Source organism: Ostrea edulis, chromosome 3 (genome assembly GCF_947568905.1).
Source record: "Ostrea edulis chromosome 3, xbOstEdul1.1, whole genome shotgun sequence".
Classification (NCBI taxonomy): Eukaryota; Metazoa; Mollusca; class Bivalvia; order Ostreida; family Ostreidae; genus Ostrea; species Ostrea edulis.
The window spans coordinates 16,628,157-16,652,622 of record NC_079166.1 but is presented as its reverse complement, the minus strand read 5'-3'; the positions used below and the strand labels follow the sequence as shown (position 1 = coordinate 16,652,622).

The window sequence follows — 24,466 nt, the reverse complement described above, 5'->3', positions numbered from 1 at the left end:
GTAAAATATGTGTCCATGTAACAGACGGTTTAAGGCTATGCACGACGTTCACTCAGGTCGAAGACGTGAAACTGATGTGGCCTCAATGATTATTACATTTTAAACTCAGAGATTTATTTTTCTTGTAAAAGTTTATTATCCATCATTGTTCTGATAATTCATTAATTAATTAGTATATTAATTGGTATATATTCGAGGATAATGGACACAGTATCTCTTTTCATCACTGCAAAATTTTTAAATAATGTCAGATTATCTCATCCTGATTGTGTAAGAATGTGTAAAAGGATATTTCAAAATTGCCAGAAATTGAATTAATTGACAATGTTCTGAACTACATAATTCATCTAATTAACTGCCCCCACCGGATAGCTCAGGTGGTTAATTTGTCCGACTGTAGATCTACATCTACTTATTCAGATCTAGCATCTAGGAGTTTTAATCTTTTCTCAGGTTACTTTATATTCAAACTGCATCTCCTCAATTGATAAAGAAAATTTGAAAACTTCTCAATTGGAAAACATTATTGTACACACAAGTGTATACTCCACTTTTCATCCATGACAAATTTTTTTCTGCCCATACCTTCAGTGGTGACGTCTCCATATGAGTGAACTATTCTCGAGAGGGACGTAAAACAATATTCAATCATTTAATCTGCCCATACCTTCTTCGGTACTTTACACTATGACCACTAACCGGCGATACATGTATATACCTTAGCATTCCTGTGACTAAACGCAATCAACAATCATGTAATTCGTCTGTTTGTTTATTTCTTTGTTTTATATCAATTATATAATATGGGGAGTAGACGAATTAAGGAGAAGCTGAATTAATTATTATTAGTTTGCCATGATTTATTGATGGATTGTTTTTACGTCCCGTCGAGAATTTTTCACTTTTATTGTGACGTCACCAGCTCTAGTTGAAGTATCACAAATTTAGACCCATGCCCAGTGCTCAGAGCCGTCAGGTATGGAAAGCCAAAGGTTCAATATTCTATCTTTGTAATTATGTATTTGTTGTTCCTAAATGCCCCATCGATTCAATGTAAATAGAAAAATGTTAATCGTTATCTTGACATTTGTAGTGCATAACGGTATATTCGTCATTTGAATTGAGTAAGATGTAAATGGAATATATGTTTGTGTAGATGCGTAACAAGTGAATGCATTATCTTTTCAATGTAAATTTGAAATTGGGTTTTCGTCATCCGTAGTTGAGCATTTGCACATTGTAGTTTGTTAAGTCTATGCGAGTTGTGGTAAATGTGTTTTTGTAATCCGTCCGATGTTAGTTCGACATTCGCATTTGCGCAATTCAACATTTGTAAATTGTTCTACCACTATGACGACAGAGGGCGCGCGCTACATCGTATCTTTTGGGAAACAGACTATAGAATCATATAGGATGACCAGTTAACGCTCGGGACTACTTGGGTGTCTAGCACACTCAACATTAACCGGTTGGCGCTAAAAGTCGTTGAAAATGTGCTGCTGAAGTAGTTTGATCAGAGACTTGATGTAGAACATTGTTGTAAGCATCAATATAGATGACTGGACTGATTTTTTTCCATGAGTCTACTTTAAACAAACAGTGTATGCCATTTAGTAACCATATACCACCAGGGACGTTACATTTATTTATGCGAGACCAAGAACTATTGTACATATTTGCTTTGATTGGGATATATTTTCGTTTTTGCGCCCCTTCCCCACCATTTTTACATAGCTGTCACTAAAATACGTAATTCACAATATTAAATAGTTAATATGTACATTGGGTAAGAATTCTAAAACACGCAAAAACTATTCTGGTTTCATAGGCGTCGGAAAGTGGGGGGGGGGGCTAAACCAACAAAAAGCTTTCTACGTCGTTGGGGGGGGGGGTATTATGTCTATCTTTGAATAAAAAAGTGGAGAAGGGCTAAGCTCCTACCTAGCCCCCCCCCCCCCCCCCCCCCCCCCCCCCCCCCCCCCCCCGGGTTCCGACGCCTATGGGTTTTATATTTGTAAACAAAATTAATCAGTTATCATTTACCAGTTGTGTTCATTAAATGACAGCCAACCTTGAATGTAACATATTTAACGTTTTTATGTTATAGACCAGTCGGGCTATTTTTCCTTTTAATAGGCCAGGCCATAAAACCAGTAGTCTGGGCCATGGCCTAGATTTGATTTTTACGTTATTTCCACAGGCACTTGTTTCGTATCTGATCACCCCCTTCTTTTTCTCTCCACAAGATAGCTAACTCAATTTCAGACACCCCAATTTCAAAACTCCTATATTTTTGTTAAAAATGTATCATTAATCAACATTACCGAGGGTATTTTGATATAGTTTAATTTGAGATACTTTTCTCTTGTCAAAAAATTGTTCCAGTTGTTCTCTGTCAAGCCTCTTTATTGTAAACCACTCATTTTGTCTGTTTAAAGCAGAGAAAGAAACATTATCTTTTTATTTCATAGTCTAGCTGTTCGAGGTTATTTATAAACCTTGTTGGCCACATGTAGAGTCCTTGTACATATATGTAAATATACGCTTCCTAGACTCTAAATATTTAGAGGATGTAGAAGTATTCTTGCACTTCATTTTTTACTCCAAGCAAACACGAGAATAGAGGGGAAACAACTGAAAATCCCATGATACAGTTAATTACACTAGAAAAAAGTAACAATTCCATTTTTTAGTGTAACAATTGCCCTGTTAGGGAAGTGTGTCCAACCTTTTCAACAGTCGTAGTGATGAACCATCGAAATATTTTTTCATGATTGATTATCAGTATAATCGGACGCACTATGATTGAATGATAATCGATTAATTTCAAGTATTAAATTTGTTTATTATTGAATGAAGAATGAATTGGTAAAGAATTTGGGGTGATTTCTGAAATGCATTTTTGATGTATTTTTTATCATTGGATTCATTTATCAAATTAATACTTATGAATTAGTTACATTCACAGAAAATAAATCAAATTATCTTCCTTGCACAAAATAAAATAATTTACCTCGGACTTCAAAAGGCCGCGAAAATAATAACTCCGAGGAAATGTCACATAAACTGGTCCTCCAATATGATTCTATAGTCTGTTTCCCAAAAGATTCGATGTAGCGCGCGCCCTCTGTCGTCATAATGGTAAAACAACGAACAAATGTTGAAATGCAGTAAACGAATGAGCAAATTCGAATGTCGAACTATCATTGGACGGATTACCAAAACGTTTTACTATAACTCGCAACTGCAATGTGCAAATGCTCAAATACGGATGACGAAGATCTAATTTCAAATTTACATTGAATAAATAATGCATTCACTTGTTACGCATCTACACAGACATTACATTCCTTTACATCTTACGCCATTCAAATAAAGAATATACCGTTATGTACTACAAATGTCAAGATAACGATTAACATTTTTCTATTTTACATTGAACCAATGGCGCATTTAGTAACAACAAATACATAATTACAAAGATAGAATATTGAACTTTTTGGCTCTCAATAGTCATGGGGGTTCTAAATGCTGAACATTTGACGAAGCAGTGATTGCAACCCTTTTTCTTTTTTTTTTTGACGTCATGGCACGAGCAGGATTCAAAGTCACTACATTCCCCCTCTCCCCAGCCTGATAACTGCGCTACCGTGACCTGTATAATCTGTCATTTCTGTAGATGTCACAGTTTTGATAAGTTAGTAATCAAAACTACTCTGCTTTTACAGAGAACACTCTAATTTGATTTGATTTCAATGTATTGTATTTAAGTATTAAACATTACAAAATGTTATCGATATTGAAAGCATTAAAACTAGCTACATTACCTATACACCATTCATAATTGTAAAACTATATCTTTCTATCCACCTCCATACCTGTACCTACTTTCATTTATCTAGATATATCTATCATCTATCTGTATATCTATCTACCATTCTATCCATCTCTCTATCATTTACCTATAGACATTTAAGTACATGACATGACATGCAGATGACGTCAACCTCAATATCGTAAACATCCGGTGTGTGTAGGTGGAGCTTTATTCAGTATGGTGATCAGACCATGTCTAGTGAAAAACTGAAACTAATATTGAACGACAGATATTTTACTTCGATAGAATACAATTATATAAAGTTATGACAGTAAATGTTTCCATACATACAAAAATGAATCTGATTGATGAGCATGAAAATGTTGTTCATTTCGGACGTAACTTTCAGTTTATTCTTTAAAAAGTTGATTATGACAATTAGATATACACCAAACTAATTGTATCAATTACAACGCTTAATAAAAGTAAAATACAGCAAACTAATGAAAAATTAAACCTTACCCATGAAACTTTAAAATTTTGGTCAAAATCGAATGAAGGGCGAGGACATGTATTTCGCCATATAATTTAAATCTCATATATTTACATTTTCAACTGTATTCTCCTACATAACACTATTACGAGCAATATGTATTTATGATATCACTGCATAAATCCACTACGGGGCTGTGCGTATGAACATTTGTTAAAAGTAGGTAATAGGTACTACTTTTACTAAGGCAATACACATCTAGCAATCGCTCTCACTTACTACAGAAGTCTATCAATAGATGAAATGAACATCATAAAATGTAATTATGGTTTTATTTCTATTCCATGCAGTGAATTTTCATCAACAATTGATAAAAGCATTTCTGTAAACAATGTCTTTAGTTACTAATGTATGTCTAAAATTTCGCCTGCTACAACTTCCCCCTGGTCATCGGTGATGCATAATTGGACATTAGGCTTTAGCAAAAGGGTCATTCACAGGATGTATGGCCGACAAGTTGTCAACGTGCATTAAGACCTACACACCACACTGCTTCCGTGTCACAGCAGCTATAAGGTGATTGATGTCGGTTTCCAAGTTTATGTCGGGACATCGAAGCTAGGCGTCGTTAGAAACCTATTACAGAAATTCATCGAGTCAAAAGAAGCGTTCCGTGAGCTCACGTTTGTCAACAATTACATATCCAAATCCAAACCGTCCCTTACCTTCGTGCACTTCCACATTCTTCTCTGCGATGTTTAGTTCTTTCCAGAGATTCATTTGAGCTGCGTCCTCTGTCCTGTCTATAAATGATTTGTCTACACCTGACGACTGCCGCCCTGTTCTTCATGTTCATCCACCTCAGTCTTCTGTTAACTCCGTAATATCCACATAATATCTTTCAAAGTCGATATTCAACGTCTTCTCTTTTCAAACGTGAAAGCGGATCACAACTTTAAGTGTAGCCTTGCGCACCCCCGTTTAAATCATAACCCCACTCCCCTAAAATTAGATATATGGAAGAATTTTCCCTTATATGCTACCAGGTTCCAAGTAACCATAAAAAAAAATACAATCGCTGTTTTCAATATTGTATTGATGGCACTGTAAATTATAGCCTGAAACAAACATATATTCACATTCAATACACAATAAAATAAGACCTAGTAACATGAAACAAAGACAGATAATTTCACCTATTCATATCACAGAAATTATCTTAGTGTTGTAGAAATGGTAAAACTAAATTACTTTTACTATATGTATCATGATTTGATCAGAATAAAATATAAATTGCAAATCTTTACTATTAATTCAATAGAAACTGAATATATCATAAATACATACAGATCATGAGATGATACTATACATGCCGAATATTCACATCTGTGTATTATTCCTAATCATATATCCTTACCCAATATGTGGTACCAGACCAGTACGACCAATCAACACATCAGGTAACTCTATATGCAAGAAATAATATTCACAATTATATTTAAAGCATACAATGCAAAAGAATTGATAATCTCATTTCATTCATACTTTGGCATCAATGTGATTAAAAAAAAAACTGACCTGAACTGCAATTATTAAAGTCCCATAAAAAGAAATAGCATAGTATATAGGAAATGCAACCATTCATCTTAACTGACAAAAGTGTTATATTCAAAGATAATTGAATAGACTAGAAAACACTCTAAGAAAATCACCTGACCTAAACTTTTAACCAACCAAAACCTCTCAAATCAATCACCCATAAACAACACTAGTCACTAAGGACAATCTATGGAAATCCATACTAGACATAATGATTTATCAAGGAATTATTAAAATAACCTTATGGAAAGCAATTAATGTAATACTTTATGATTTAGTGACATGTATAAACTTATTTATTTTGGGATTTAAAAATGTATTTACACACAAACTCATTACCACAATATTGTATATGCAAGGCGAAGATAACGAACAGTGATCAATCTCATAACTCCTACAAGCAATACAAAATAGATAGTTGGGCAAACACGGACCCCTGGACACACCAGAGGTGGGATCAGGTGCCTAGGAGGAGTAAGCATCCCCTGTTGACCGGTCACACCCGCCGTGAGCCCCATATCCTGGTCAGGTAAACGGAGTTATCCGCAGTCAAAATCAGTGTGCCAAGAACGGCTTAACAATCGGTATGAAACACGTCAGACAGCATTTGACCCAATGAGAGGTTGTAGTGACGAACTAGATCGTTATAACGTCCATAGAATTTGTGAAATGCTGACTTCAATCGAGACTGTTGAAATCCCTGTACCATCAACTTGTTTGTCAGTAGCTTACCTCGATTTAAAAAAATGACTATACCAGAACAAGCTCTTGCATATCGAATCAGTTGAGATATATAAACACCATATACAGGTGATAATAGAGTATTGCTACATAAATATGGGAAGTTGATATACTTGCTATTTAGCGTCTTAATAATTAAAACAATTCTTCATTTGATGTAACTTTCTTTTGTGTTTTCGTCATTTTGAAAATATATGGCGCTTCGTCGTGGACGTCAACAATGTGAAATGTATGGAAACGTGTTGTTAACACAATTCAGCAATGTTACCCATCAAAAATGTAAATATAAGTAATAAGGTATCATATAAAAATATTTATCGGGATATAAATACGGGTTGGTACGTAATCAAATTTTCCATAAAGTCCTTCGGGCTTTATGGAATTTGATCACGTGACCAACCCGTATTTATATCCCGATAAAAAAAAATTAAATGATACCTTATTTCTTAAATACATAGGTTCATGTCGTTCTGCAAGGTTACATGCATGTAAAATCCGTAAAACCTTTCAAACCATATTTTCTCACCATGGGGTATCTCTATCGTTAGATAAATTTGACCTCCAAATCGGGGCTTATATAAATCTAAATCAATTTTGAAATATTGTCATTTAGTCTTTAAAAGTCTGAAATGCACCGGTAGAGAGAGGGTTAAAGAATAGTATATGTTTACAAAATTCGATGTTTGAATTTAGACGCCGAATCGCATTTTCGAAACGTTCTCCGTATGTTGTAGAATGATCGGGTGTTTTGATAAAGTAAATGTCTCCTGTTTTATCTTAAGTAGCCTTGACGGTGTTCCCATTGTTTGTGTATTGCTAAACATCATACAATTTATGTTTATGAATGCATGTAACACATATTGTGAAACACCATGTGGTTTTGCATATTAGTTTGCAGGGCCGTAAATTAACCTTCAATTTGGAGGAGGCAGGAAATTAGGCGGGGGTCTGGGGGGCGCCCAGGCTCCCAGACGATGAGCACATTTTGTGCACACTGAACACGTTTCGTGCAAAATCCTTGATTCTAGGGCCTTCTAAGATGTTACTTGACTAACTCATTCTAAAAGAAAGATTTGGAATGCTTTTTAAGGAAGATATCATGTTCTTAGTTATTGGATACAACATAAATTCTAATGAACTTTAAATTTTAAATTTTTTTTGGCTCAAAAGTTGGAGGAGGCAGCTGCCTCCTCCGCCTCCATGTAATTTACGGCCCTGAGTTTGTTTATTAGAGGGTCTCAAAGTTTAGCCACCCAAACCATTTAACATTCTGTGTTATTAATATGTATAAATAAAATGTACATTAATCAGAATGATTATCATTTAAATGGGCATTAGCTGCCATTTAGGCACCAAAAATTGAATTCAATGAATATTTCCCTATATTATATAGTTCAGTAATGAAACCATTATTTAATGATTTCAAACATTTTTTAATCTTAAAGCAGGCACATCAATGTATAATTTCAGTAATTAAATAATTATTCTCTTGCAAGACAAACATTCGTCCTTATATGATTATTTCTTTACATCAAAAGCGGTTATCGTAGTTTTATTAGGTTCCTTTTGTTTTTGTAAAAAAAAAAAAAAAAAAGGTTTTGATCAGTCATTAATATATACTCCTATTCTATTAAGATATTTTGAGGGGGAAATGGTTGTCATCACTTTTACACCTAATGCCCTTTTAATATCACTCTTATTAGAGAGATCCAGACATTTTATTCTCAAAGCCAATTCAGAACTTATAATGATGTTCAAATGTTAGGGTTATCGTTCTTTACACATAGTAAACTGGAGAATACAAATCATTTGTCAAAAAGCCATGTACATAGATTACATAAGCACACCAAACAGACAGAGAGAGAGAGAGAGAGAGAGAGAGAGAGAGAGAGAGAGAGAGAGAGAGAGAGACAGACAGACAGACAGACAGACAGACAGACAAACAGACACCATTTAGGATTGTGAATTTTGGGTTGAAGTAATCATTTTTAAAGTTACTTTAATCTCTATTTCAATCTTTTCATAGTATATTTACGAGATGTATAAAAAGCCATGCATCCCACCAATACAATTTGATTGCAAAAATGATAAGTTCTTTATCTCTCTATCTTTCTATTTATGAAAAGGTGAAGATAACAAACATTAATCACTCTCATAACTCCTACAAGGAATACAATGAAGAGTTGGGCAAGCACGGACCCCTGGATATACCAGAGGTGGGATCAGGTGCCATTTATACGTACATACAGATGCACGATTTCACTAGAATTAAATGTCTTAGCAAAGACATACATGTAATTGGTTAAATATTTTAATCGTGTTAAAGTTCAGTGTAGTAAATCTCGCACCATTTCGGATTACATACGTATCTTTGAAATTTTATTTTTCACTTCATTTCGAAATGCTCTTAGTTCTGTCATAGTGTAAATTTTTAATTTAATTTTAGTTAATTTGGTGTAAACCCAAAATTAACAATATGACAACTTTTTGACTACGAAATACTCCGTTTATCTGATCAAGACATTGGGTTGACGGTGGGTTTGAGCGGTCGACAGAGATGCTTAATCCTCTTAGGCACCTGATCCCACCTCTGGTATATCCAGGGGTCGATGTTTGCTCAACCTTTTTTTATCCCTTGTAAGAGTTATGAGATTGATCACTATTCGTTATCTTCGCCTTTCATTATCCTGTAGATACCCCTTGGGAGACCTTGATGAGCAGGTCAATATTTCTATCTGACTATTACTTTAAACAAACGCTTTAGTTACGAGCAATTTTCAAAAACAGTAACTTAGTGGGGAACATGTAATTTCGGCTGATTTAACTCCAATTTAAATCTCCAGTATTCATTGGTTTAAAAAAAAAACAATTTCCACTTACTTAAGCTTCCAACAAACTGGGATTTTGACACAGGCTCTCGACGTTTTAAAATATATTTGACAATAAAAATATCGTCCTGTAAATAAACTATTCACGAGTGAATAGTTTGTTCACAGGAATACATTTTTATATTTTATATATTGTTAAGGTTGAGAGCCTATGGAGTTTGAAGATTCGCCAAAATATTTTTATTAGTGTGAAGTATTCGGCTGTACCACTCACCCCTGTCTCCCGCTGAAAACCAATGCTATGCGCCTGAAAGTGATACAAACGAATAGTGATCAAATTTTTATCAAAGCTTTAAAAGAAAATAGAAAAGAAAATAGATATTCAATAATAGGAAAGCACGTCCCTTAAGATATACCAGAAGTGTACCACACACACACACACACACACACACAACACACACACAACACACAACACACACACACAACACACACACACACACACACACACACACAACACACACACACACACACACACACCACACAACACACATCATATTTCCAGAAACCAACACACACACACACACACAACACACACACACACACACACAACACACACACACATACACACACACACACACACACAGATATATATATGTATATGTATATATATATATATATATATATATATATATATATATATATTACTCATTGAAATTACAAGTTCAGCTATACCGTATTGTGTAGTGAAAGTGATGAACTGGATTTTTAAAAGAATATCCGCTTACAATCTTACAACATTGATGACTAACGTTTAATAGGATGTTTTATAACATGAATGGGTGACTATGGAAAAGAAACATTCGATGTCTATATGGATGATGTATATATACAGGAAACCCTTGTTGGTCTGACGTCAGTCGTGATGATCGAGTTAAATAGATGTATACTTTCTTAATGAGTGCACACATTTACTCGGGATGAAAAGATATATAATCCACACAGTGACAAGTTCACGGGACGAAAAAGAGATCGCGGAAATCATATTTCCAGAAACCAAACAAGTTTATTTCAAGATAAATTTGAAGTGGTAGAAGGAGGATGACAACTATGTGCACGTGATTCGGATTGACACAATATATATATACTACAACAGATATTTCCTCCGCTGAATTTCCTTCCACTTCATTTTTATCCATCTAGCAATACATAAGATTGTTCATTGGAAAAAACATCTGCGATCGTGAAACACTGCTAACTTGAAAGTGGGGGAAAATGTTGAATTTTTCTGTGAATTTGTTAAACGAAGAATATATGAGTTATGCTATTCCGAATGCCGTCGTCCTTGTATTGTACATTATCGTCGGAAGCCTGGGGAATATATCCGTGCTGATCGTGTACGTGAGAGACATGAAAAATGTGTTCGGTTCCGGTCGACTTTTCATCCCTTTCATGGCTCTTGCAGATCTCGTCACTCTTATTTTTAATGGTGGAGTTGAATTTAAGATGGAGATTCAGCCGTTTCAGAAATCCGCGGACAATGCCATTGAATGCAAAATGACACGGTTCTTTGGCCTCGCTTTGGTAATCACTTCTGCTTGCATTTACTTTGCTATCGCTGTTCATCGGTACGTTTTGATTTGCAGACCCCACAGTAAAACAATAACACGAAAGTGGAAATTCATTATAATAATAGTTACAAGCATTTTCATTTTCGGAAGTTCTGTTCCAAAATACATCTTCTATGGATCAACAGTAGTTACGATGAAATCCGAAAGAATGCCAAATCAAACAGTCGTAGCCTATGTTTGCGGTACTGAGGAAGAATTCGAAAACAAAACAAGTTCGAATGTTTATTTGTACATCTTAACCATAAACTCGTTGATCTGGACATCAGCGTTAACTGTGTTGTACACACTCGTGGGTAACCAAATACGACAGCGAAAGAATGAGACAATTTCAAAACCTCATTCTGCAGAAGAAAGTAGCTCTTTACATACATGTAGTACAGATTCGTCTCGCCTAGACCGAAATTCCGAACAAATCCAGAAACGACGACTCACGAGACAAATCTCGGCGAGATCCATCACAATCTTCATTACCAACAACCGACTCACGTGGATGTTCATTCTGATGACTGTGCTCAATATTGTTTGCTTTATACCAAAGTTAGTTTTAGATATTTTATACAATGAAGATAGGTATTTCTATTTCCGGAAAGAAAAGAATCTGTACGCGGTGCTCATGTTTTTCGACAATTTCTATCTGTTTAACAATGTAGTGAATCCCTTCATATATGGGTTTTTTGACACTGAACTTAGATACAGATTTAGGAAAAGGTTCTGTTCATATTGCCGTTGAAGAGAAATGGAATGATTGAAGGATAAGAAAGATAAGAGGTGCCGTTGTTTTACAGACTACAAAATTAGGACATAGCTCCATTCGTTGATATCGGTAAATTTTAAAAGCCAGCATCATGGGAACAAACTTAATAATAGACAACCATTAATGTAAAAGGCGGTATCATTCATTTCAAAAGGAGTTAATGGTTCCACAATGATGTATGTCGGAATACCTATTGCACCTACCTTCGACAAGCGTCAATATTCCGTATCACATCAGGCATAGAGACAGTTAAGATCTCTCTCTGTTACTTATGATAGAAACACACTAGCCTAGCCTATATTGATGGTATATATTTCTGTTCTACTTGAACATTCTAACTAATTACTAACGTATTCTGTATGTATATATTTGTATTATACTTGATTATTTATCTAATCAAGACTACGGTATGTATATATTTGTATTATACTTGATTATTTATCTAATCAAGACTATGGTATGCATATATTTGTAATATTGTTGATTATTTTATCTAATCACTACTATGGTATGTATATATTTGTATTATACTTGAGCATTCTATCTGATCACTAATGTGGTCTGTGAGACGCTTGAGCATTCTATCTGATCACTACCGTGGTCTGTTAGACGCTTGAGAATTCTATCTGCTATCTTTATCTATTTCATTTTTTGTTTCAACATATTTCATTGTAATTGAATTTACATAATAGGGATTGAACACAAGTTCTTACAACTTAGACCGCTCTCTACCATATGCACATGTATATCTAACAATATATTTTGGTATGCATTTTAAAACAGTCATTGTAAATGAACATATACTGTTTGTAAATATAATCTCATTAACGGTTTTTTGGTGCCATTCCACTTCACGAATCCATGGATTTGCGACTATGAAGTCCACTACCAATTAAGTTTACAAATATGATTTATAAAACAAAATTTGTATCTTTGGTAAAATAATGTAGGGTGTGTGTTATAAAATAACATCGTAGATCAATAAATCACACAGCGACTAGGTCAATAAATCACACAGCGACTAGGTCAATAAACCAAGTTTTAGAAAGTTGGATAATATTTTGATTATTGGTTATAATCATATTTTATCTATATCCATGGATACAATACCTTGTAAGATTTACATCACGTTGTTTTTTGGGGGGGTGGGGGGTGGTTTTGTTTTTTGTTTTTAGTTTGTTTTGTTTTTTTGTTTTTTTTGGGGGGGGGGTGAATATATATATTAAAAAAATAGACACCTGTCTGAGATCCCTAATTTATTTTATCATACAGAAATTGCTTAGATGGTTAAGGTAAAATCAAAATATTTGTGTGTTCCCTTAATCACGCACTCACGTGACCAACCCAAAATTTCACCGACTGCAATATTGTTGGGATGAAATTATTTTGATATGTTTTTCCCCATTCTCTGTAAAATGCGTTTTTATCAGATGCGTTTTTGTTTTATGATGATATTATCCAGTTTCAAACTTCAGCGATTGTTAGAAAATGGCGGATCTATTAATCTGGCGCGATCAAAGTTTTGAATCTAATTTTACACTGTATTTAGAAAGAAATTTGTCACCTTTTCGCCACCATAGTTGTGTTTCTGCCACACTATGATGCTCTGTTCTCAAACATGTTTATAATAGCAGGATATTTGAATACCCTGTTCTTTTCCACATTTGAAGATGTCTTGATGAAAATAAAATTGATTGAAGGAACCGGTCTACCAGACACTGAAACCTGCAGTACAAATTCGTATTTCTAATAAATGCAACCTCTATAGTTTTAAACCAGTTATCAACTCTTTTCTATGTGTTCTCTAGACACAGTTCACGTTTTCCATTAATCATGATGGATGTCCGCCGGATGGAACGTCAAAGGGATATGTCAAGGATACCTGACCCCTGGCACGCAAAAGATCGTTTCCCTGATTTTCGAAAAAGAGTAGGCTCACTGGGGGCCGTCAGAGGAAACTCAAACACTTACAAACATACACATTAAATTGATTTCAATTAGTTAGTCGCCGTAAAATGGCGGAGATATTGCCGAAACGGCATACAACTGTAATCAATCAATCGTGATGAAAATGCAGGCTTACAAAGCTTTGCATCATTGATGGTGAAGGCAGGAAATTATGCAGGCAGATAAGTATCATTTTTTTTATGTCCGGTTATGCAAAGTAATTTCCTGAATTGAAAGATGCAAATATTTCCCGTTTCACGGGCTTGTGTATTTCACTTTTTGTTTATAATTCAAAATACATGAATTGCATTGTACCTTAAATATTCAACATAGAGTCCATGTTTCAGAATTCAAATTTAAAAGGATTTTTATCATTTTTTAAAACAAATTATATACAATAAAGTGTGTTAAAAGATTTTAACGGAAACAATACACTTGATCCCAAAATTGATACGACTAAAAGAAATGCATTTTAACATGATATATTAACAATGAAATTGCTCCTTGGGGGAAGAAATTGATATGACACTAAAATGTGCAAAGTACATGTGTATGTAGATTGAACTGAGGTTATGCAAATTAACTTTGATTCAAGTCTTTTAGATGTTAAACACATAGACTGAAGTACTAAAGGTAACATTGTTTCTGATTCTTTGAAATTCATCGTCAGAATCAGATTTTGCTTAGCTTTATTTCATCTTTAAAAACCCATTGACAATCATCCCCCCCATCCCAACCCCACACTTCGTTGGTATATGATTTGGTGTTTACAAATTAATTAATGTTTACAGGTATATCGTACAATTTGTGAAATTGATTTCATAAAATATGTTTGTTGTATTTTGAAAAGAAATAGATTTAAAGAACATTATATGACTGATATATTGACACCTTTTAGATGTAGTACTTGTGAATAAATGATGACTAAACATGTAACATCTGGTGCTCACTGAATATACGTATTTTCTATATATAGGGCTCACGGCGGGTGTGATCCGTCGACAGGGAATGTTCACTCCCCCTGGGCACCTGATCCCACCTCTGGTGTATTTAGGGGTCCGTGTTTGTCCAACTACCTATTTCGTATTGCTTATAGGAGTTATGAGATTGATCACTGTTCGTTATCTTCACCTTTCATGGAAATCTAAAAAGGTTTCTAGTCTTGTCACCCCTATCAAATGTGTGCGAAGAAGCCCCTGTATAAATATTGTAGAACCCCATTGGTCATGTATACTAAGATCATTAGGCGATAGGGGTCGATGATGCAACGCGAATCACTGGCGCATGCGCCCAACGCTTCAAAATGGTTTGCATTCATTTTGCAAATCATTATGGGTCGGCACATAATCGCTAACCAAGGGTTTACGATCTGTTCCGCTTCTCTGCAACTCTGTAGAGAAGCGGAGCAGATCGTAAACCCTGACTAGCAATGATGGGGCCGGCACGAGCCGGTCTGTTATATGAAATAAGAATTCTGCTGAAGTCGCATGCGTTTCTGCGGGATAGATGTCTGTTAATGCTGAGGTGTTCTAATAAAGTATGAAATCTTTATTTATTTATTTTTACAAATGTTTATAATTATATACAATTTTATGACCACGAAAAACATAACTCTTGGTATAATTTGTAAAATTTTAGATATCAAGAAAATCAATAAGAATGTTACACATAGCGATCGATGCATTCTATAAATAGAGGACGATGTTTGACCACAGGCACCTGAAGTATGGATATTACTAACCCCCACCCCCACCCTTTTGATATTTTTTTTTTGTTTTGATGGCTGATGCCATACTACAAATCTCTTCAACTCAAAACCCATCTCATCTCTTATATGACACAATCTTGCGTGCATTGATCGGACAGGGCTTCATCTCTTCCACTGACAGCCAAAAAGGAAGTCACAGAGTACGAATTTGTTTTACGCGCCGTGTGATTGGTTCGCAAAGACATTGCTTAGTCTTGGGATCATCCGAATGGTCTCGGGATTATTCGCGGACCAATCACGTGACACGTAATAAATGAAGCCCTGTCCGATCATTGCACGATTTTGTCAAATAAAAGAGATGAGATGGGTTTTGAGTTGAGTATCATGAAAATTTGTTAAGAAACTAACCTTAAAAATCCAAGGGGTGACCATGTATTTCGATATAAAATAGTTTAGGGAAGTGTGTTTACATTGTAATGTACATGAAAGGTGAAGATAACTAACAGCGATACATGTATTGTATGAGTTTGTGTCCATGTGGATTATTTTTTAATAGAATAGTTATACCATATCATTATTTGCCATGGGGAAATAAATGCATCAGTCTAGTAGCCTCTCCCGACTTTTATTGATTGGAACTTAATTAGTTTAGGTTAAACAATATTTATTGGTAAATAATTCGATAATGTTTACAAACAATGTCTTATACATCAAATAAATTGAGAAACAAGCCAAAAGGCTTATATTAATCTCGCTCTAAATATCTTACAAGTAGGAGGTGAATGAAAATTCTAAGTAAAATAAGTCGTATACTAATTATTACAATACATGCAAAAAGAAATAGGAATAAGAAAGAAAAACTGGAATTGAGTATTGGGAGAAAAAATAACACACGTTTATATGTATGATAAGTGTCGATACAGATCAAATGCATATAAACTATAGACAAAGTTGAAATAATAAATTGTAGAGTTGTGCCATATAAACAATAAGTAATAAACACAGGTTTTCCACTTATTACAACCTTGGTGCACATGAGTATATTTTATATACAATATGACAGTATTACATGTAGATGTAGTAGAACAGCTTTCAGAACCTTTTACTTTCAACAAGAAATTTTTGGGCTAAATAAAAAATGTTGTTGTTCTCACTTTCAGATAAATTTTCATTACCGTATAACAATAATTCTACATTAAGTGGATATGGAAGTGTCAAAATTGTATTGGTCCTAACTCTTGAGTACATATTACAGCGTAAAAGAAAATGATCAATACTTTCTACTTCTCCACAAATGCAAAGGGGTGAATTAAATAATTTTCTTTGAAACATATGAAGATTAAAGGGTTTTTACCACGATTTTTATTGTTTGTAAATTTATATGAAAATGTGGTGTTTTGAATCGTGCTATTATTATTTTTTCAATATAGAGCGTGCTTTAGTGATTATTTTGTTTCGAAAGTGCAAAAAGCCAGATATGCATATTCTCGTTAGAGATTTTCGCGCCATTAGTATGTGACGTCATACGTGTCAATCGCGGTGAAGCGAGCAAGCATGAAAACATTTAAACAAGTTGTGAACAGCACATTACAGCAGGCTATTGATACAAAATGGAGAGATTCAACAGTTACAAGTCCCATTATATTGTGTTGTACAGTATATAGCTGTAATAATCAGCACAAAAAAAGAAGAGTTTCTTTACTTTTACCAACGAGGCAAGTCGGAGAAATTTTGTGAGCTTAGAACTAAATTTAGAAATACTTCAAACCAACGGAGACGAACTTACATATTGCATTCTAATCCATTTAATTCATGATATCAACATTTCTGTTTACAAATTAACAGGCTCGTTGTCCTTTGGACTGGACATAATCAAAGACTGCCTTCAGTTTGAGAACTCTTAAATAACCTACCAGGTATATTGAGGCAATCATTGAAGTAGGCGCGGGTCTGGCAACCACACAGAAATTTCTGTGTAGCATACACTGTTTTATATATATGCACCTTTGATTTCATATGCAACGATATATTGCCCCCCCCCCCCCCCCGATTTAAGTTTTGAGTATTGATACCGTGTACGAAATGACTATCCCCCCCCCCCCCCAGATTAAAATAGTAAGAAAATGAAAAAGTCGAAAAAATGCCAGTTAATAATCGTCAAAAATGCTGAAATACGGCGGCTTTATTTTTAAAAAATGACGTTGCGTGCCAACATGGTGAAAAAAATTGCAGCAATATAATGAATGACAGCCCCCCCCCCCCCCCTTATATTTTTTTTAAAAGTAATGAGAGGGACGATTATAAGGTAGAGGTTACGACTATTGGTCCCATTTCTCTCCCCACCCCACCCCCACCCCCTCTCTATCCCGCCCTCCTTTTGAAAAATAAAATTATAAATTAAATCGATATCCGTAAATCGACTGTTTCCTTCGACACATTCTAGGTCAATGCATCAATTTAATTAATAGCAAATCTTCTCTACCTTCTCCAGTGTAACGGTTAGAGAAGAACTGATTTTAATTAGATCAGCATTGGCTAATGCATGTTACACTCTATATATACAGACCTCTAATGCTTTAAAAATATTATGATCTACAAGGGAACACAGTCAAAATGTTGGCAAACGAAATGTGTCATTCAGATATTTACCAAAAGTTGAAAACGTTCCATCCTTTCTGTGAGCGGGATCTCCGTCCGAGTGGTCAATGTCGATGTAGTATTAGGCTAATATAAATGTTTGCTGAGGGAATTTCTTTAAGATTTAGCTCAGCAGCAGGTTCAAATATGTATGGCGGAATATTAAATACTAACGGGATGTCATCGATGTCGGAACATTAACTATCCATTCTGTATGATTTATGACTTTCAGCAGAATCTATTCACACACATATACATAGCTGCTGCCATTCGGCAAACCTCGGCCGATTCCGGTACCCGAGGTTTGCCGAATGTAGCTGCTGCAGCACATTGACACGTATGACGTCATGACGTATGACGTGACTAGATAGCTCATTAGTGACGATTTGAGAAGCGGAAGCTTTGAATATATGCAGATAAAATGCATGTTTGTATCAATTATTGGGAGTAATGAAACAATATAACAGCAGAAACGTGCTTTATTAAGGTTACTCCTTCTGATTTTAATTACATTAAAAATCGTGGTAAAAACTCTTTAAGAGCACTGCATTCTAATCTCAATTTTGCATGAAGAGTTTGTCCGATTCTTGTTCCTAAATAAAAATAGTTTGGAATATTAATGACACTTATATTAAGATACTTCTTAAAGCTAGCTAGAGATGGAATTAATTGGACATTTCGAGGAAGTGCATTCCATTTCCTTATTGTAGATGGAAAAAATGAATTAAAGTAAAGTTTGGTTCTAGAGTTGATTTCTTGCAGTGAATTAGTTGTTCTTGTGTTGTAGTTGTGACCTTGATTTCTCAGAGACTGAATTATATTGTTTAGATAATTGGGATACATGTTATGGTATATCTTGTGGAGTTGAATAAGTCGATGATTTTCTCTACGCTTTGACAATGGATCCCATCCCGTTTCCTTATATAGAAGATGCCTGGATGCTAGTCTATTACCTGCCGTAACTATTCTGGCTGCTTCTAACTGTATGTTTTCAATTTTATTAACTAAATATTCTGGTATATTGTCCCATATAATGTCAGCATATTGCAGGACGGGTCCTACAAATGAAAAATATATTTTTTGCAGAGTTTTTCTATCTAAGATAAACTTGACCCTTCGTAATATACTCAGGCGTGAATAGACTTTTTTCACTATTTCGTCTATATGGACTTGCCAAGATAAATTACTACTGAAAATGACCCCTAAATGTTTATGAGATTCGACTTCTTTTAGATGAACATCGTTAAATATCAATGAAGAATGGAAAGGTTTCTTGACCTTATTAGATATAGTTAGACATTCTGTTTTAGTGGGATTAAAAGATACAAGCCATTGTTTTGACCATTTGTTGATTTTTTCGAGATCTTCATTAAGCAAAGATGCTGAAGTGTCTGCATTATCGACAACAATATAAAGTGATGTATCATCAGCAAACAGTTTGACCACACATGCAATATCTATGACCAAGTCATTTATATAAATAAGAAAAAGTAGAGGACCAAGTATACTCCCTTGGGGCACCCCAGACCTAATGTATCCTATGTCTGACTTACTACCATTAATAACGACGTACTGTTTCCTATCATTTAAGTAACTTCTAAACCAAGCGAGTAATTCACCACGAATTCCAATTTTTTCAAGCTTGTATAATAACCCCTTATGCCATACTTTGTCAAAGGCTTTACTTATATCGAAAAATATAACTCTAACTTCTTTTCCCTGATCGAGTGCCTTGTAGAAGTCACTAGTAATACTTAATAATTGATTGACTGTAGAGTCGTTAGGCCTAAAGCCAGATTGATGTGACGTAAGAATAGCATTGGTATGAATAAAATTATATAAATATTTAAAGACACACTTTTCCATGCATTTACCAAGAATGCTTAATAGAGATATTGGCCTGTAATTACTGACGATACTACTATTGCCTTTTTTAAATACAGGGATAACATTTGCTATTTTCCATTGGTCTGGAACTTTAGACCTATGAAGCGATGAATTATAAAACTTACTTAAAGGTAAAGCAATAGTTGATGATGCTTGTTTAAGTAAAGTAGGATTGATGCAATCCGGCCCAGTGGCCTTGTTTGTATCGAGTGTTTCCAAGACATCTTTAACGTCTTGAGTAGAAATTACTATGCTTGAAAGAGTGTTTATGTCACTAGGATTGTCATCGTAGGGTAACTCAATATTTTCATCGTTTACTACTGCTTGGGAACAAATATAAATATTAAATAAATCTGACTTTCCTTTAGTGTCACTTATCGGCGGGCTGTGTTCATCAATTTTAATTGGAGGATAAGTACTCGAGTTTTTAGTACTAATGATTCTTTTTAGTTTTGTCCACCATTGTTTAGAATTTACTATACCTGATTTTAATGTATCAGCTACTTTTGTGTAATAAGTTTGTCTTGCATTTCTAATTTTGTTGATATATATATTTCTTGTTTTTCTATACCGTGCCCAATCACAAGGACAATCAGTTTTTTTAGCAGTTGAATGGTGACGTTTACGAATTCTAATAAATTTCCGAATATCGTTGTGCATCCATGGAGGTTCATTAGGGCGTGATGTAATGATTTTATTTGGAATTGTTTTTGTGGCTGAATCAATAATGCAGTTTGATATGCCATTGCATGTTTGATCAATATCTTTGCAAATCAGAGCATCCCAATCTGTATTCTTTAAGTGAGTTTGGTAATCTCGGAAATCTGTTTTAGAAAAAGACCATATCTTTCTTTTATAAGTTCTTGTATGTGATTTGGGTAGTTTTAATACACAAAAAATGGGACAGTAGTATCGTACTGTGTTCGGGAGAATATTATCCCCAACACCTGAAAATTCAACAATATCTATATTATTAACAATCAATAGGTCCAACAATGTTGCGGAATTTTCGGTAAAATGTGTACATTCTGAAATAAGTTGTGACATTCCCTGATCACTTATAATATCACCCATTTTGGAATTGGTTGTGTTAAATTACAGTTAAGGTCCCCAGTGATGATTATATTATCAATGCGTGTATCTTTGGCCTTTTCCAGTGAGTAAGCTATATATTCCCATTTACTGACCTCCGAATTAGGTGGTCGGTAAAACGTTCCTATGAGGAATTTCATTTTGTATATACAACATTCAAGTCAAATGCATTCTATTTGTTCGACTTCTAAATCCAGTCTGCGTTTGCATGGAATATGATTTTTAATATAAACAATCACCCCTCCGTATCGATTTTCTAATCTGTCACGCCTGAATGGTTCCTGAAAGCCCTGTAGCAGTATATCCTGAGATAGTATATTTTTATCTAACCAGGTTTCATTTAATGTTATGATATCGAATCCACCAAACTCAGCTTGAATAATATCAAGCTTATTATTTATACTTTGGATATTAAGATGCACTAATGAAGTTGAATTTTCTATCAAAAAATCAAGAGAATTAGTATTGCTATCTACCGAATCTTCTGAATCTGTTTGATATTCGAATGGACCAGGGTTTTTTCAATATCTTCACACAATAGTAGGGTTAATGAAATCCATATCAAATATACAAAAATACAGATGAATGCATTAAGATTCGTGATTAGTACATGTTTAAGGTATACGCTATCATTTCTACACAGGGTTGGATTTGAGCAGTCAATTGCGTTTACAAAAGTTGTATTGACCTTCGTAGCATTATAGCTAAGAGAGATTATTACAATAATGGAAAAAGCATTTGTTCCATATGACACAAGCAAATTAACCATCAATATTGTCAACAAATCAAGAGTATAATTGTATTTTACGGTTTGAGACATATCATAGTATAAACCTGTCCTGATCCTGTGAATAGTACTACTAACTGGCATTATGTAATAGGTCTGTGGAAGAAAATAAGAAGCAGAATAGAGACAGTAAGGATCAGGCTCAAGGACACAAGTAAAATGCAAAAAACAAATAAGTAAAACATCCCCTCACTTAGGAGGGAATCAATTCCAGCTTTGTATTGGGAGTTGTATCCCAGAAAAACAAATACAATCATGATAGTTAGGGAAAAAAACATATATACAGTTATGAAATACGTTGTGAAAATTATTCAGTCTTTATATAGTGAAAGGAAAGTGATCTATTTCACTCGCTAATATATCTAAAAATAGATTTTAAGAGGGCCTGAAATTGAAGAAAGTAATTATAATAATTTATGTTCGAAAAGGTATATTGTTTATAAGTATGGGACTTAAATATATATATAAACTAACATTCAGATTTCATGAATAAATTTATTGAATTTACAAAATGACTTCTTGAAATATAGGTCGTTTACAAGAAGAACTGGTATTAAACATCGGGATCAAACATTTACACATCATAGTCAAGCGTATGTTTGACGTAGATTGTTTTTACACGTGTTGACATTATAACAATATTGGAATTTTAAGACAGTTACTTATGAGTAATTCATAGGTGTTCATGTAGAAAAAGTGTTGTTTTGGAGCTCATTAAGCTCATTTAAGCAGTGTTAAGAGTGTCTTTATTTGGAAAACACATCACATTTCCATTACAGACGAATAACCCTCAGATTCAGGTTGGACACCCAGTTGAGTGAGGAGTTCAATCATGTCAGCTGGACAAAGGATTTTGTGCTTTTTGTCACTGTAATCGATCACAAATATTTTCCCATCCCATACAAAAGAAGATTTGGCTTTACCTGATTTTACTAACTTCCGTGCATCGTATGAAAGTTTGTTCCGGGTTTTCGTAAGATCCTGGTTTACATCTACATTTTCCATCCCCGTGATTTTTCTCAGATGTTTGCTGGATTTGAGCATTCGATGACGCAGTTCATAATTTGTAATCCTGGCAATTATTTGCCTCGGTTTATCACTTGTTTTGGGACCAACTCTGTGCGATACAGCAATTTCCTCTCTTTTCATGGGAATCTTAAGTTTGTCAGCAATATCCAATATGACGTCGTCTGTGTCCGTCCTATCCTCAGAAATTCCAGCTACACGAATGCAGTCACAGCGGTGATATGGTGGTTTGGACGTCCTTGACTATGATGCCCCTGACAGCCTCGGCAATGCGTTGGACGTCTACGTCGGAGATGAAGGCCTGTTGAGGCCCAGTACATGCCCCCGGTGATGGCATCGGGTATGATCCTGGAAATCCCATAGGTGGATAAGGAACATGGTACTGTGTTGGACTCGGAGTTGAGTGCGTAATAGGAGTTGAAGGACCGACTGAATTTTGCGTACTAGCCATTTTTTTTTGGATAGTTGCACTGAAGAAGGAGAGAGTTCAGTATCCGTAGATTCTTGGGAACGTCTACGTTTAGAGAGTTCAGTTTTTTAGCATAACACAGTCACAGATAGAAATATCACAATACACAGTTCACAGGTGCAATACGTTATCGGTATACCTTCAAAGTCAGGAAAGTGAACAATGACCAGAGTTAAAACAACTCACCAGGAATTGTAGCACCGTTCGAAACCAACAAAATATAAAGTTATGCACACATTTACAAGTTCATTTTCAAGAAACAACCTTATCCTCTATTGTTGAATATTCAGATCACAAAACCTTCACACTATATGTTGTTATAATTCTGAAAATTGTCGGACAGTGAAATTTCACCACCTCTCTAGTAACGCATGCGCAAAGAAAAAATATTAATTAGTTTGGTAAAGTATTAAAGGGAACGATTTCACGGTTTAAGAAAATTGAGCGTGGCAAACTAAATTTATACTTTAACACATCTCCATCCATTCTTTATGCCATCAGTGGTAAAGTAAGTGAGCAATTTATTTACATATATGACCTGGGCTTCATTTTTGCCGTTACTCCTATTACATCGCATGTTGGATGCGGTCATAAGCATCACATAAAATGGGGGGAGGGGTACAGCTGTATTTATTTCTGTTCAAGTTGTAATACAATGAATCCCGAGAATTTCATAAGACATAAAATATAATGATATAAATATAATCAGGCACGTTGCATTGTTTTGTTTTTTATAACCGGGGGGAGGGGGCAGCCGGAGAGTAAGTTGGTTTCACAATTGTCCGAGATTATTTATCTTTCAAAATTCAAAATGAATTCTAAGTCCTGAAATTTTAGAATAAGGGGACAAGGGTTGATGTTTTATTTCAATTCTTGGGTGAATTTGATTACATTTCCACTACAATTAATTATCATTCAAAAAAGGTCGGGAACCAGCCTATAACTCGACGTTTAAAAAAGGCCAACGTTTCCTGGGAGAAAGAACGATGTGGAGAACGCCTCAGGCTAGTCGCCACCTCCACCCTCTAATGTGAGGCTAGTTTCCGCTTCCAT

The 24,466-nt window shown here is 34.8% G+C and overlaps 1 long non-coding RNA gene across 2 annotated transcripts; it reads right to left on the bottom strand.

Moving 5' to 3' along the window:
- Positions 1-4,270: 4,270 nt before the first annotated feature.
- Positions 4,271-9,787, bottom strand: LOC125674259 (uncharacterized). 2 transcript variants are annotated; one of them, XR_008801814.1, is made up of 4 exons: positions 9,753-9,787; positions 5,728-5,776; positions 5,036-5,428; positions 4,271-4,946 (listed from the first exon to the last, which is right to left on the bottom strand). It is a non-coding gene; the product is annotated as an uncharacterized LOC125674259 (long non-coding RNA). The 2 variants fall into 2 exon arrangements; XR_007370065.2 differs by lacking the exon at positions 9,753-9,787 and having other exon boundaries at positions 5,728-6,135.
- Between the last annotated feature and the right edge of the window lie 14,679 nt (positions 9,788-24,466).